Genomic DNA, 12,210 nt, shown 5'->3' with positions numbered 1-12,210 from the left:
AGCAGCGCGGTACAGATGGGCCCAATAACATGTCGAATGGACCCCTCAGGATTGGAATCACGTTCTCGTCACCGATGAGTGTCACATATGCCTTCAACCAGACAATCTTCAGAGACGTGTTTGGAGGCAACCCAGTCAGGCTGCACGTCTTAAGACACACTGTCCAGCGAGTGCAGCAAGCTGGAGGTTTCCTCCTGTTTCTGGATGGCATTACCTGGGGCTGACGTACGCTGCAGGTGGTCATGGAAGGCACCGTAACGGCCGTACGACACGTGAATGCCATCCTCTGACCGACAGTGCAACCATATCAGCAGCATATTGGCGAGGCATTTGTCTTTGTGGACGACAATTCGCGCCCCCATCGTGCACATCCTGTGAATGACTTCCTTCAGGATAACGACACCGCTCGACTAGAGTAACCTGCATGTTCTCCAGACTAGAACTCTATCGAAATTGCCTGGGATGGATTGAAAAGAGCTGTTTATGGACGACGTGATCCACCAACGACTCTGAGGGATATACGCCTAATCGCCGTTGAGGAGTGGGACATTCTGGACCAACAGTGCCTTGATTAACTTGTGGATAGTAATCTGCGGCTAATATAGGCAACAATGCATCAATGCAAGTGTGCTACTGGATAGTAGAGGTACCTGTGTGTACAGCATTATGGACCGCCACCTCTGAAGGTCTCGCTGTATGGCGGTACAACATGCAACGTGTGGTTTTCATGAGCAATAAAAGGGCAGAAATGATGTTTATGTTGATCTCCATTCCAATTTTCTGTACAGGTTCCGGAAATCTCGGAACCGAGGTGATGCAAAACTTTTTTTGATGTCTGGAGATTGTAGAAGCAAAGTAATGTCTATGCTGCTGTAGAATCTAATCCTGAAGCTACTCTTGAACTGGTCTGCGACTAGTCGGGCGCCGAGCTAATGTCCTCTTTGCATGGGAACCGGTGCTGTCGCGTTGTCGTCCTGGAGAGGGGTCAGTCAGCGTCCAATTGGCTGACGTCTTCTCGCAGCCCCCTCTGCTCTATCGTTCCCGACTGGCCTACCGGCGCTTGACTTTACGCCTAACAAAAACTGTGTATTGTACTGCACATACCTCAGGAGATAAGATCTCAAATAGATTTAGATGCGTGAATTAGCTTCGCTTAAAATGGAGAGCAAATTACACAGACTATACTCATGCAGTGTTTGAGAATGAGTATAAGCCTTCTCTAAGCTTGCTCTCGTTAACAGCCTCACAAAATAATTAAAGAAAAACAGTTTATCACTTCTAAATGTTCGTTGTACATGGGTAAAACTTCAATATCAAGCGTGACATTTTAAGTTACTCTTTCATTACTACTAATTCTATTCGCCAGCCATTTTGCAGATATTGCCCAGTTAACCATTTGTAAAGTAATCAGACGTTTGAAGCTCTGTTATTCATGAAAGTACGATCTTTAAAGAATCGTGGGTAGGTGGGAAGGGGTTACTGGTATAAGATAAACAAATAAATAAACCATAAACAAGTATATATACAGGTAAGGGAGAGTTGGAGTTTCAAGACACTTAAGCAACTGCAAACAGCAAAGTTTTGAACTGGCGCCGCAAGTTGTTCGTATCACCCATTTTTGAGTCAAGAATGTTTTTTTTATGTGATCTTTACCCGTAGTAGGTAGACGTTCAGTGGATACTAAGAAATACCTCAGCGCAAAGAAGGAAGCTTTTGTTGGATGGATAATTCATGTGATGCATTTCATGTACGGGACATAAATAAGAGAGATGGCGTTTGATACGTATTTTCCCAGAGGACAGTGGATTTCCGCCTCCAAGGGAAGTCTGGTCACGCCTCCAGGGAAGGAAGAAGCAGGGAGGTGCTGCATGTTAAGAACTGGAGGCTGTGGACATTGCTCTCTCCTTCCCCACGTAGGCCACGATACAACGCGGTGGCCGAGTGTGGAATGTAAACGGCTCCGACCCAGGAGGCTTCCTGTTAAATCCAGCCTAGTCGTCAAATATGGCTTGTCTAGGGAACCTGCTTTCTAAGCTCGCTAGACAATATTCAAACAAATCGTATTAATGAGTTTTATTACAAAAGGAAAAGTTTACAGTACTTTGTCAGTTACACAGACGCTTTGCAAGCAAAGGGCGGCATGCGAAATAAGCAATGTTCTTCAGTATAAACAGTTCCCAAGTCCGTCTTAATAGATTGTACAAGCAAAGTAACCAGTGTCGATACTGCTATAGGAGCAGTTAATCCAGAAGCTACTCTTCGACTGGGCCGCGACCGGTCGGTCGCAGCGTTTGTGTTTTCCTCGCATAGGGGCCGCTGCTGTCGCGTTGTCAGCGTGCGATTGGCTACCATATTCTCACAGCCATCTCTTCTCTATCGTTCTGACAGGCGTGCCGCCGATTGACTTAATGCCGTAACACTTCCACTGGTCAGAAAAAGGGCGATCTATTTTAAAGATTGCTTTTGAAGTTGTACCGGCTTAAAATGGGAATGACAACAGTCGCCAAGGACCTCATACAAAGTAAGGATGTGCGAGGGTGTGCTGAAAAGTAATGTCTCAGGATATCTTATGTGAAAACTCTCAAAGCTTTCTAAATAAAACAACGTTATAAACATTCTACATCTTTGTAATTCTTGAGTTTCTCCCGGCGTATTTGATAATCAAAATATCCACGGGTGTGCTGCCGGTCTATAGTGTCCAACGGGCACAATATTTCGGCGATCATACATGTCGTCATCGTCAGGTGAACTGTCGGACTGAGCTCCTGTGAACGTGCCGGCACGGAGCCCACTCTCACCGGTGGTAGCGAATTTGTACATGGAGAACTTTGAGGAGGAAGCCCTGTCGTCATCCGTATGGAAACCTACTTGCTTTTTCCGTTACGTGGACGACACGTTCGTCATCTGGCCACATTGTATGGATAAACTCCTTGACTTCCTTATACATCTAAACTCCATACACCCCAACATCAAATTCACTATGGAGACTGAAACGGAGGGTAAATTACCTTTCCTTGACGTCTTGGTCAAGAGAAGGGCTGACGGCATCCTAGGTCATGGGGTGTATCGGAAGACAACGCACACTGATCTGTATTTGCACGCAGACAGCTGCCACCACCCTTCACAGGGGAACGGGGTACTTAAAACTCTAGTACATAGGGCGCGCACTATCTCTGACGCAGAGAGTCTACCCCAGGAATTGAAACACCTGAGAACTGTATTTCGAAAAAATGGGTACTCAGAGTGGCAGATTCAACGTGCTCTCCGCCCAACCACTGCAGCACAACCTGTTGAGATGGATGAAGTCACGAGGGAGGAGGTAGGCACTGCATTTATTCCATACACAGGCGCACTCTCGGGGAAAATCGCCTGCATTCTGAAGAAACACCAGGTCGGAACTGTGTTTTGTCCTCCAAATAAAACTCGTGCACTGGTGGGGAGCGCCAAAGATGACCTCGGTTTGAGGAAGGCCGGCGTGTATCAGATTCCGTGTCAATGTGGCAAGTCGTATATTGGTCAGACGATGCGTACCGTCGAGGATCGATGCCGTGAACACCAGAGGCACACTCGACTGATGTATCCGAGCAAGTCGGCGGTCGCTGAACATTGTTTGTCGGAAAATCACGCCATGGAGTATGACCGCACGAGGATTCTGGTACAGACGTCGAGATACTGGGACAGCGTTGTTAGAGAGGCCATCGAAATTCGCACCAATGACGACCTCATAAACCGTGACTGTGGCTATAATCTTAGCAAGGCTTGGGAACCAGCGATTGGGTTATTCAAGAGTAAATCGAGCAATCGTATAGTTGTGACGACCACGGCGGACAGAGCCATCACACCGACGTCATCTCAGACGCCGTCGCAATCTGTTCCACCGCGCGACCGTGGCGCGGGGCGCGGACGGCGGAGGGATCGCGCCGCGGGCGGAGGGTATTTAAATCGGCCGCCGCCGCGACCGAACCCAGTTCCCTCTGAGCAGCCATAGCGTACGGATCTCCGTACCGGCACGTTCACAGGAGCTCAGTCCGTCAGTTCACCTGATGATGGCGACATGTATGATCGCCGAAATATTGTGCCCGTTGGACACTATAGACCGGCAGCACACCCGTGGATATTTTGATTCTACATCTTTATTCTTCATGTCTACATATTTGCAGCTCTCTGTGGCTGGAGGGCTCCGAATTGTAGCGCGTAACGTAGCGGTGTGTAACTTTAACCATGACGGTGCATCAGAAACAGCGTTCTGTAGCAGAGTTTCGATGAGTTCCTGTATACGTGGAACACCATCTAGTTCAGCATGACAATGTCAGACCACAAACGGATGCTGCGACATCTGCAGCAATCCGAGGTCTTGGGTTCACTGCTATCGATCATCCCCCATACAGTCCTGTCTCGGCCCCAACCGATTTTCATGTTTCCAAAACTTAAAGAACAGCTTCGAGGACTCGCTTTCATAGTGATGACGCCTTTGGAAGCAGTGGTGAGGTTGTGGCTCCGTCAACAGTGTCAGATAAATGGCTCTGAGCACTATGGGACTCAACTTCTGAGGTCATCAGTCCCCTAGAACTTAGAACTACTTAAACCTAACTAACCTAAGGACACCACGCACATCCATGCCCGAGGCAGGATTCGAACCTGCGACCGTAGCGGTCTCGCAGTTCCAGACTGTAGCGCCTAGAACCGCACGGCCACTCCAGCCGGCAGTGTCAGATATTCTATGGTAACTGGTCCCTCATAGGGAGAAATGCGTTCGTCGGCAGGGTGACTATCTCGAGAAATAAATATCTTTTCATGAAGAATAAAGATATAGAATGTTAATACCGCTCGTTTTATTTAAAAAGCTTTAACATTTTTGACATAAATAATTCAGAGGCATTACTTTTCAGCACACCCTCACAACACTGACAGCTCTAGGCGAAAAATGCAATTTTGATTTGCATGGAACTGAAGGTAATTACTCCACTTCTACCTACAGTCGAAATAGTTCAAGGAGTTTAGTAGGAAATGAGGTTCAGTGTAGAGACAATGAAATTGTGTCATGTATGGTCTTGGTAATGGTGACGGGAACACTATCTAAAATTCTAGAATTATCGGGATAAACTGCAGAGAGCGGAAGGTTATCAACAAATTGTACACAAGCCAGACTGAAGTTCTAGTTCTCGATGGACATGAAGCAAGTGAGACAATGTGTGCGTTGAGGAGCGGCAAAGAAAACTAAGGAGAAATATGGATAGGGAACCAAAGTTCAGTGAAAAAAAAAAACAATAAATAAATAAAAACGGTAAGTTTTGCTGATGACATTATAATTGTATCAAATACTGCAAAGGATTTGTAAGATCATCTGAAGGCAATGGAAATTGTGTTGAATATGGGTTTCAGATGAACTTCAATAAAAGCAAAGTTCAGTGAACTTAACAATGATCTAGGTGATATTGGAGGAATTAGATTTGGAAACCAGACGCTAAAAGTGAAAGAGAGGTTTTGTTATTTTGGCAGTAAAATTACTGATACGACAGAAACAGAGGTATTCCAAAATAGCAAGCAAAGCTTCCCTGAAAAACAAAAATTTCTTATATAATACATGATACACCACACTCTCAGACAGTGCTAGTTGGACCAGTGTCGCCGAACGAGTGTAGCACACTTTCCCCTGTACGCATCCGCCGCGTATTGTGAACATGAAGCAGGGAATTTATCATCTCACTCATCTGTAACGGAAACAGACACATGCTGGTATTAAGGCAGACCAATTGGCAAAAATGGCACAGCACCTTCTTCCAACCGACATACCTCTGCCTGCGATAGCGATAGAAATTACTAAATACAGTTTTCAGTAAATCCTTCACGAAAGAAGATGAAGTAAATATTCCAGAATTCGAAACCAGAACAGCTGTTAGCATGAGTGACATAAAAGTAGATATCTTAGGTGTCGCGAAACAATTCAAATCACTTAACAAAGGCAAGTCTTCTGGTCCAGATGGTATACCAATCAGGTCCCTCTCAGAGTATGCAGACACAATAGCGCCTTTCTTAGCAATCATATACAACCGCTCACTTGACGAAAGGTCTGTTCCTAAAGCCTGGAAAGAAGCACAGGTCACACCAATATTCAAGAAAGGAAATAGGAGTAACCCATTGAATTACAGACCCATATCACTGACCTCAATTTGCAGTAGGATTTTGGAGCATAACTGTAGTCAAACATTTTGAATCATCTTGAAGAAAATGACTTATTGATATATAACCAACACTGATTCAGAAAATATCGTTCTTGTGCAACACAGCTAGCTCTTTATTCCCATGAAGTAATGAGTGCAGTCGATGAGGGATCTCATATCTATTCCATATTCCTAGATTTCCAGAAGGCTTTTGATACCGTTCCTCACAAGAGACTATCAATCAAATTGCGTGCATATGGAGTATCATCTCAGTTGTGTGACTGGATTCGTGATTTCCTTTCAGAGAGGACACAGTTCGTAGTGACAGACGGTAAATCATCGAGTAGAACAGAAGTGATATCTGGCGTTCCGCAAGGTAGTGTCATAGGCCCTCTGCTGTTCCTGATCTACCTATAATGATCTAGGTGATAATCTGAGCAGCCCCCTTAGACTGTTTGCAGATGACGCTGTAATTTACCGTCTAGTAAAATTGTCAGACGATCAATTCCAATTACAAAATTATCTAGAGAGAATTTCTGTATGGTGCGAAAAGTGGCAATTAGCACTAAACAAAGAAAAGTGCGAGGTCATCCACATTGGTACTAAAAGAAATCCGATAAATTTTGGGTATACGATAAATCGTACAAATCTAAGGGTTGCCAATTCGACTAAATACCTAGGACTTACGAGCAACTTAAATTGGAAGGACAACATAGATAATATTGTGGGGAAGGCGAAACAAAGACTGGGCTTTGTTGGCAGAACGCTTAGAAATTGCTACAAACTCACTAAAGAGACAGCCTACATTACACTTGTCCGTCTTCTGCTGGAATATTGCTGCGCGGTAAGGGATCCTTACCTGGTAGGATTGACGGAGGACACCGAAATAGTGCAAAGAAGGGCAGCTCGTTTCGTGTTATCACACAATAGGGGTGAGAGTGTCACTGATACGATATGCGAGTTGGGGTGGCAGTCACTGAAACAAAGGAGGTTTTCTTTGCGGCGACATCTATTTACAAAATTTCAATCACCAACTTTCACTTCCGAATGCGTAAATATTTTGTTGACACCCACCTACGTAGTCATAAATGATCATCATAATAAAATAAGAGAATCAGAGCTCGAACGGAAAGATTTAGGTGTTCCTTTTTCCCAAGCGCCATTCGAGAGTGGAATGGTAGAGAAGTAGTATGAAACTGGTTCGATGAACCCTCTGCCAGCCACTTAAGTGTGAGTTGCAGAGTAACCATGTAGATTGAGATGTAGATGTACAGTGATTTTCATACTACGCTCACCATCCAAGCTCACAAGGAATGGACGATGATGGGGAACATGGACCGTAACATCAAACGGACACGATATTAGAGAATTCAGCAAGTAATTCCACGTCCCCATTGGTTTCTCAGCTCGGTTCTAATAAATCAACAGATTAAGAGCAGGCAATATGAATATGAATACATTTGCTAAAAGCAACACTCTCTCCAAACTTTGATTCCTATCTCATTCAAGAGGATACTGTATATATACCAACATAATTTAATAACTGCAACTACCCTAGAAAATTACACTGTACAATATCTCATAAATTAAGGATAATTTTCCTCGCACACTCGTTCACTTTTCTTTATATAATTATGTTATGTAGCACCTTGTTTCGTCTTTTACAATGAAGGCAGACAAATGACCTATTTCTAGATTTATGTGATAGAATTGCAACTGGTAACATGGGCTTCGCCAGAGCAAAATAATAAAATAAACAGAAAATTTCCCACACTGATGCTTGTTCACTTCCAGTTTTTTTCACAGGGGTTTCGAAAGATTATACTTAAAAATTAAGTACTTTGATAGTAACAGACGGTGTCTGTAGTCCTCTGATGCTGTTCGCAGTTGTTTCTGGGACTTTACATAGTTAGGCAATTGCTACAAAAAGCAGAGGCTTGAGGATGATCAGCACCTTATCAAAAGACTGGCAGTACAGGCTCAAATTAAGTAAAAGTCTTGCTTCTTATTACTGCTTACAGAACCACAGAAATTTGCGCCTTCTGGCTTCATGAGACCCTCTGGCTGTTTATCACTTCGTCTGGAAAAGACATCCAAGTTCTGCAGAATGTCTTCACGTCTGGACGTCCCTAAAGTACTTATTCGGAACCCCCTTTAAGGACGACTGGATCCTTGATTGACCCTTCGCAGAGTGCCCAGATAGCATTTCTGTACAATAGGGCAGGAATTGAAACTACCTTTGAAAGGGATCCATTATTTTCGCACCACCACCCCTTCACGATTTTTATCTATCTCTGAGTTATTTGTGCTATTCAGTATTTATGAGATGTACGTTTCTGTCTGTCACATGCCTCTGTTTGGAGGAGGATTTTCTGCTGGACTTTTTTTTCCAGTTTTGTCCTGTTTCATATTTCAGGTTCCAGTGTAGCCACCTGCATGAGATGAGAACGTGGTGACCTTGCTTCTAGTCAGAGGAAATTGTTTCCTTCTTTTTCCTTGGAATCAGGGTGAAAGTTAGTTGCTGTCAATCCAACGATGAACGAATTTTATGTTCTTCTCTTGCCGTGGTGTCGGATGGTATCAGGTCGCTGGCCATTCCTACTTTGACTGTATTCTCCGTAACTGGAAGGACGCCAGGCCCATGAGTCTATCGTGCCCCAATACTCGTGGCATCAAATGAATAATCAGCAGCTACCTGGAATTTATTGTAATTTGAGATCGAGCGCTGTCCTTTCTTGTTAATTCTCTCTTTTTTGAATCCCCATGTGAGAGCATTCTAAAGTACATCATTCTCCCAAACGTATGAAGAGGCTATTCCTGTTGAATTCCCGTGACGAGTAACATGATCCATCTCTCCTTTGTGTGTACTGAAGGGACTGAAGTAGACTAACGTCGTCTGCGTCTTTGCCTATGTCCAATCCGTTGCCAAGCTTTGTAATAAATGAACAGTTTTCTGAACACAGTCACCTTGTCATTTAAGATAGTTTCGTTTCCTTTTCCCCAGAGAGTTTCAATAATTATCTCCGAACCTATCAAAAATAATGCACAGTTAATGTAAGTAAATGGTTCGTCGCGGCATACTCGTTCCGGATTTCAGCAAATCCTTTGCGTTTACGTTGTTGTTTTTGTTCCTTTGGGCTGGATCAGTAAGTAAATGTAGGGCATAGAAGTGTTGCTTTAATGAATCACGATCTTGTACGACCAATACACATGCAGTGAATGAGTTGTCTGCCCAGTAAACGCAATGTGACCAATGAAACGTTACCCAGTGCACCTACTTAAATAGAACTCCCCCATTTCCTGTAGCGAGCCCGAACATTATCTTTCCAATCTCTTTTCATTCCGTTCAATCAGGTGTTAATGTTTGCGACAATTTTCCCAAAGTCATTTCGTCTAACCAGGCGTTAATGTTGGTGCCACACTACTACCTTGTTTCACTTCTCAATTCCTCTGGGTATACTTAGTTCCTCCTATGCTAGCCCGCATCTCGTGGTCGTGCGGTAGCGTTCTCGCTTCCCACGCCCGGGTTCCTGGGTTCGATTCCCGGCGGGGTCAGGGATTTTCTCTGCCTCGTGATGGCTGGGTGTTGTGTGCTGTCCTTAGGTTAGTTAGGTTTAAGTAGTTCTAAGTTCTAGGGGACTGATGACCCTTCCTCCCAGTTCATGTCCGAGCACTGAAAATCCATTGTAAAAGTTTGTTGCCAGATGTTACGAGGTCTTCCTCTACTTCTCAGTCCATCCGTTGCTAACACAGCGGCTCTGATTTGGCAAGGATTGCCGTCGGGTTAGCAACACGATCCCTGTAATACTTTTTACCTCTACAGAAACAAGTATCAAATTTCAGCGATTCGAATCTGACAGTTCGAATGTATAGAGTCTGTACATCCTACGGTAGTAATTGTTATCATTAATTGTTGTTTTAAAGAAACTGCAACGTTGATGAGATTCTGCAGGTACCCAGCCAACTTTAAAGCGTCGCTTGGGAATTCTCTCAGTTTTTTTTCTTTAAATATCTGCAAGAGCATCATAAATCTTTTATTTGAATTCCCAATGTTTTTCCATAATTGGTCACGACTCAGTACATTATCTGAGTAGGAGCGTCCGTTCCTGAAACTGCTTTGATCTTCAGAGTTATTTAATCTGCGTGACAAGGTCACAGAGATGCCCAAAAAACTTTAGTGAAAGATGCTGCAAGAATGGCATGTGTATCACGGAGGAACACGAAATTCAAAGAGTCCACAATCCAAAATGAATCAAGACAATATAGAAAAACCATAAAGTTATAATAATCCCTGGAAAAATCAAAACTGCGACCATGAAATAGCTGAAAGTGTTAGTCAGTCTCTAGATATTCACTTGAAGAAATGCATGATACACATTGTGCTGCCAAACAATACATTTACTCACTACCGGTTTCGCTCATGGAGCATCTTCACAGTAGTAGAAAAAAATGGAAAAAAGTGAAAACTGTGAATATCAACATACATTACATTTTCACGAGAATTATTAGCCAGAAAAATTAAGTTCACTTACATCTATTGTGACAACTTTACATGTCATATATGCTATTTAACCAGAGAAGTATACGCCATTGCTGACTTGAAAACTTAAGAAAATTATACTTAACGTCAAAATACAGGCTTAAGTAAGCAGAAAACAACACTGAAAACATCAGAACATGTACCAGCAGTAACGGCACAGCACCGCTACTCAGGCACAACAAGACCCAGTAGGTTAACACACAAGTGTTAATCATGCCAAAGTCAAAGTTCAAGATCAATGAACAACCTACAAAATATGGCTACGAAGTCTTTCGCGACGTATTTCTTGAATAAAAGTCTCTCGGTGTACATGCCGCGTCAATTCGGGATAAAACTCCAAGCTTTCGACGACCATGAGATAGTGGTCGAAAGCTTGGAGTTTTAACCTGAATTGACGCGGCATGTACACCGAGAGACTTTTATTCAAGCTACAAAATACACTATACTACAGTCAGAGATTTTTACATGCACTCAAATTACAATAAAAGAATATGTAATTATATAAGAATATTTTTCCCCTGAGTACAATATTCTTTTTTAAATTTTTTTATGGTTTTCCTTCATTTTGATATCATTTATGTAATGTAATGGTCAGGTGATAGTACTATAACGTCGCATGATATAATGTCACATGATAGAAACAAACCAACCATTTGGCGAAAACCACCACATACGAAAATATACATAGACATGTACAGTAAAATGCAATAAACAGTCTCATGATGCTATTGCAATGTCACATGATCGTACGTCACATGATAAAATCAAACTGACCATCTAATACGCCCTACAACATACGAAAGCATACGTAGATATGTAATGTCGAACAATTATATTAGGCAATCCAACTACCACAAATCATTCAGACTGGCAGCAACAAAACAACCCAAATGTCAAATCCATCTCAAAGATTCAAGGACACAAACAGTGTAACCAAATGACGAGCTGCATAATGTATACAGTATTAAGTAATATAATAATTACATGATACTATTAAAAATCCGGTGATATCACAATGTCACATACTAACAACAAACCAATAATTTCGTGAGAATTATAGTATAATAAAAAATATACATAGGTATGTAATGTTGAAACATTATAAGAGGCAATACCACTAACAGCAAAGAGTATTAAAAACTATATAACGGCAAAACAATTTCAGCGTCAAGTTTGACGATAAACATAGTGTAACTAATTGATACACCAAGGTTAAAAGCATCTCAAACGGTGTCATACAGAAACTGTAATTATTCATATTATTACAACACGTGTGATGCTACTGTCAATTACCAACCAATTTTATTGAACTAATTTACCAGTAATCTGAACCTGGCATATGCCCACTATACCTTATATTATCAAACAGCATCAGCATGAAAAATTTAACAGTAAATTTAATTACAAAAAATATGGACACATCTGCTACCATCCTACGGTGTATATATATATATATATATTATTTAATATTTGTATCATGTGTGAAGATTCATTACAGTATTAGGTCAG

Source organism: Schistocerca cancellata, chromosome 9 (assembly GCF_023864275.1).
Source record: "Schistocerca cancellata isolate TAMUIC-IGC-003103 chromosome 9, iqSchCanc2.1, whole genome shotgun sequence".
In the NCBI taxonomy this organism is placed as follows: Eukaryota; Metazoa; Arthropoda; class Insecta; order Orthoptera; family Acrididae; genus Schistocerca; species Schistocerca cancellata.
Note: the sequence above shows the minus strand (reverse complement) of the source record.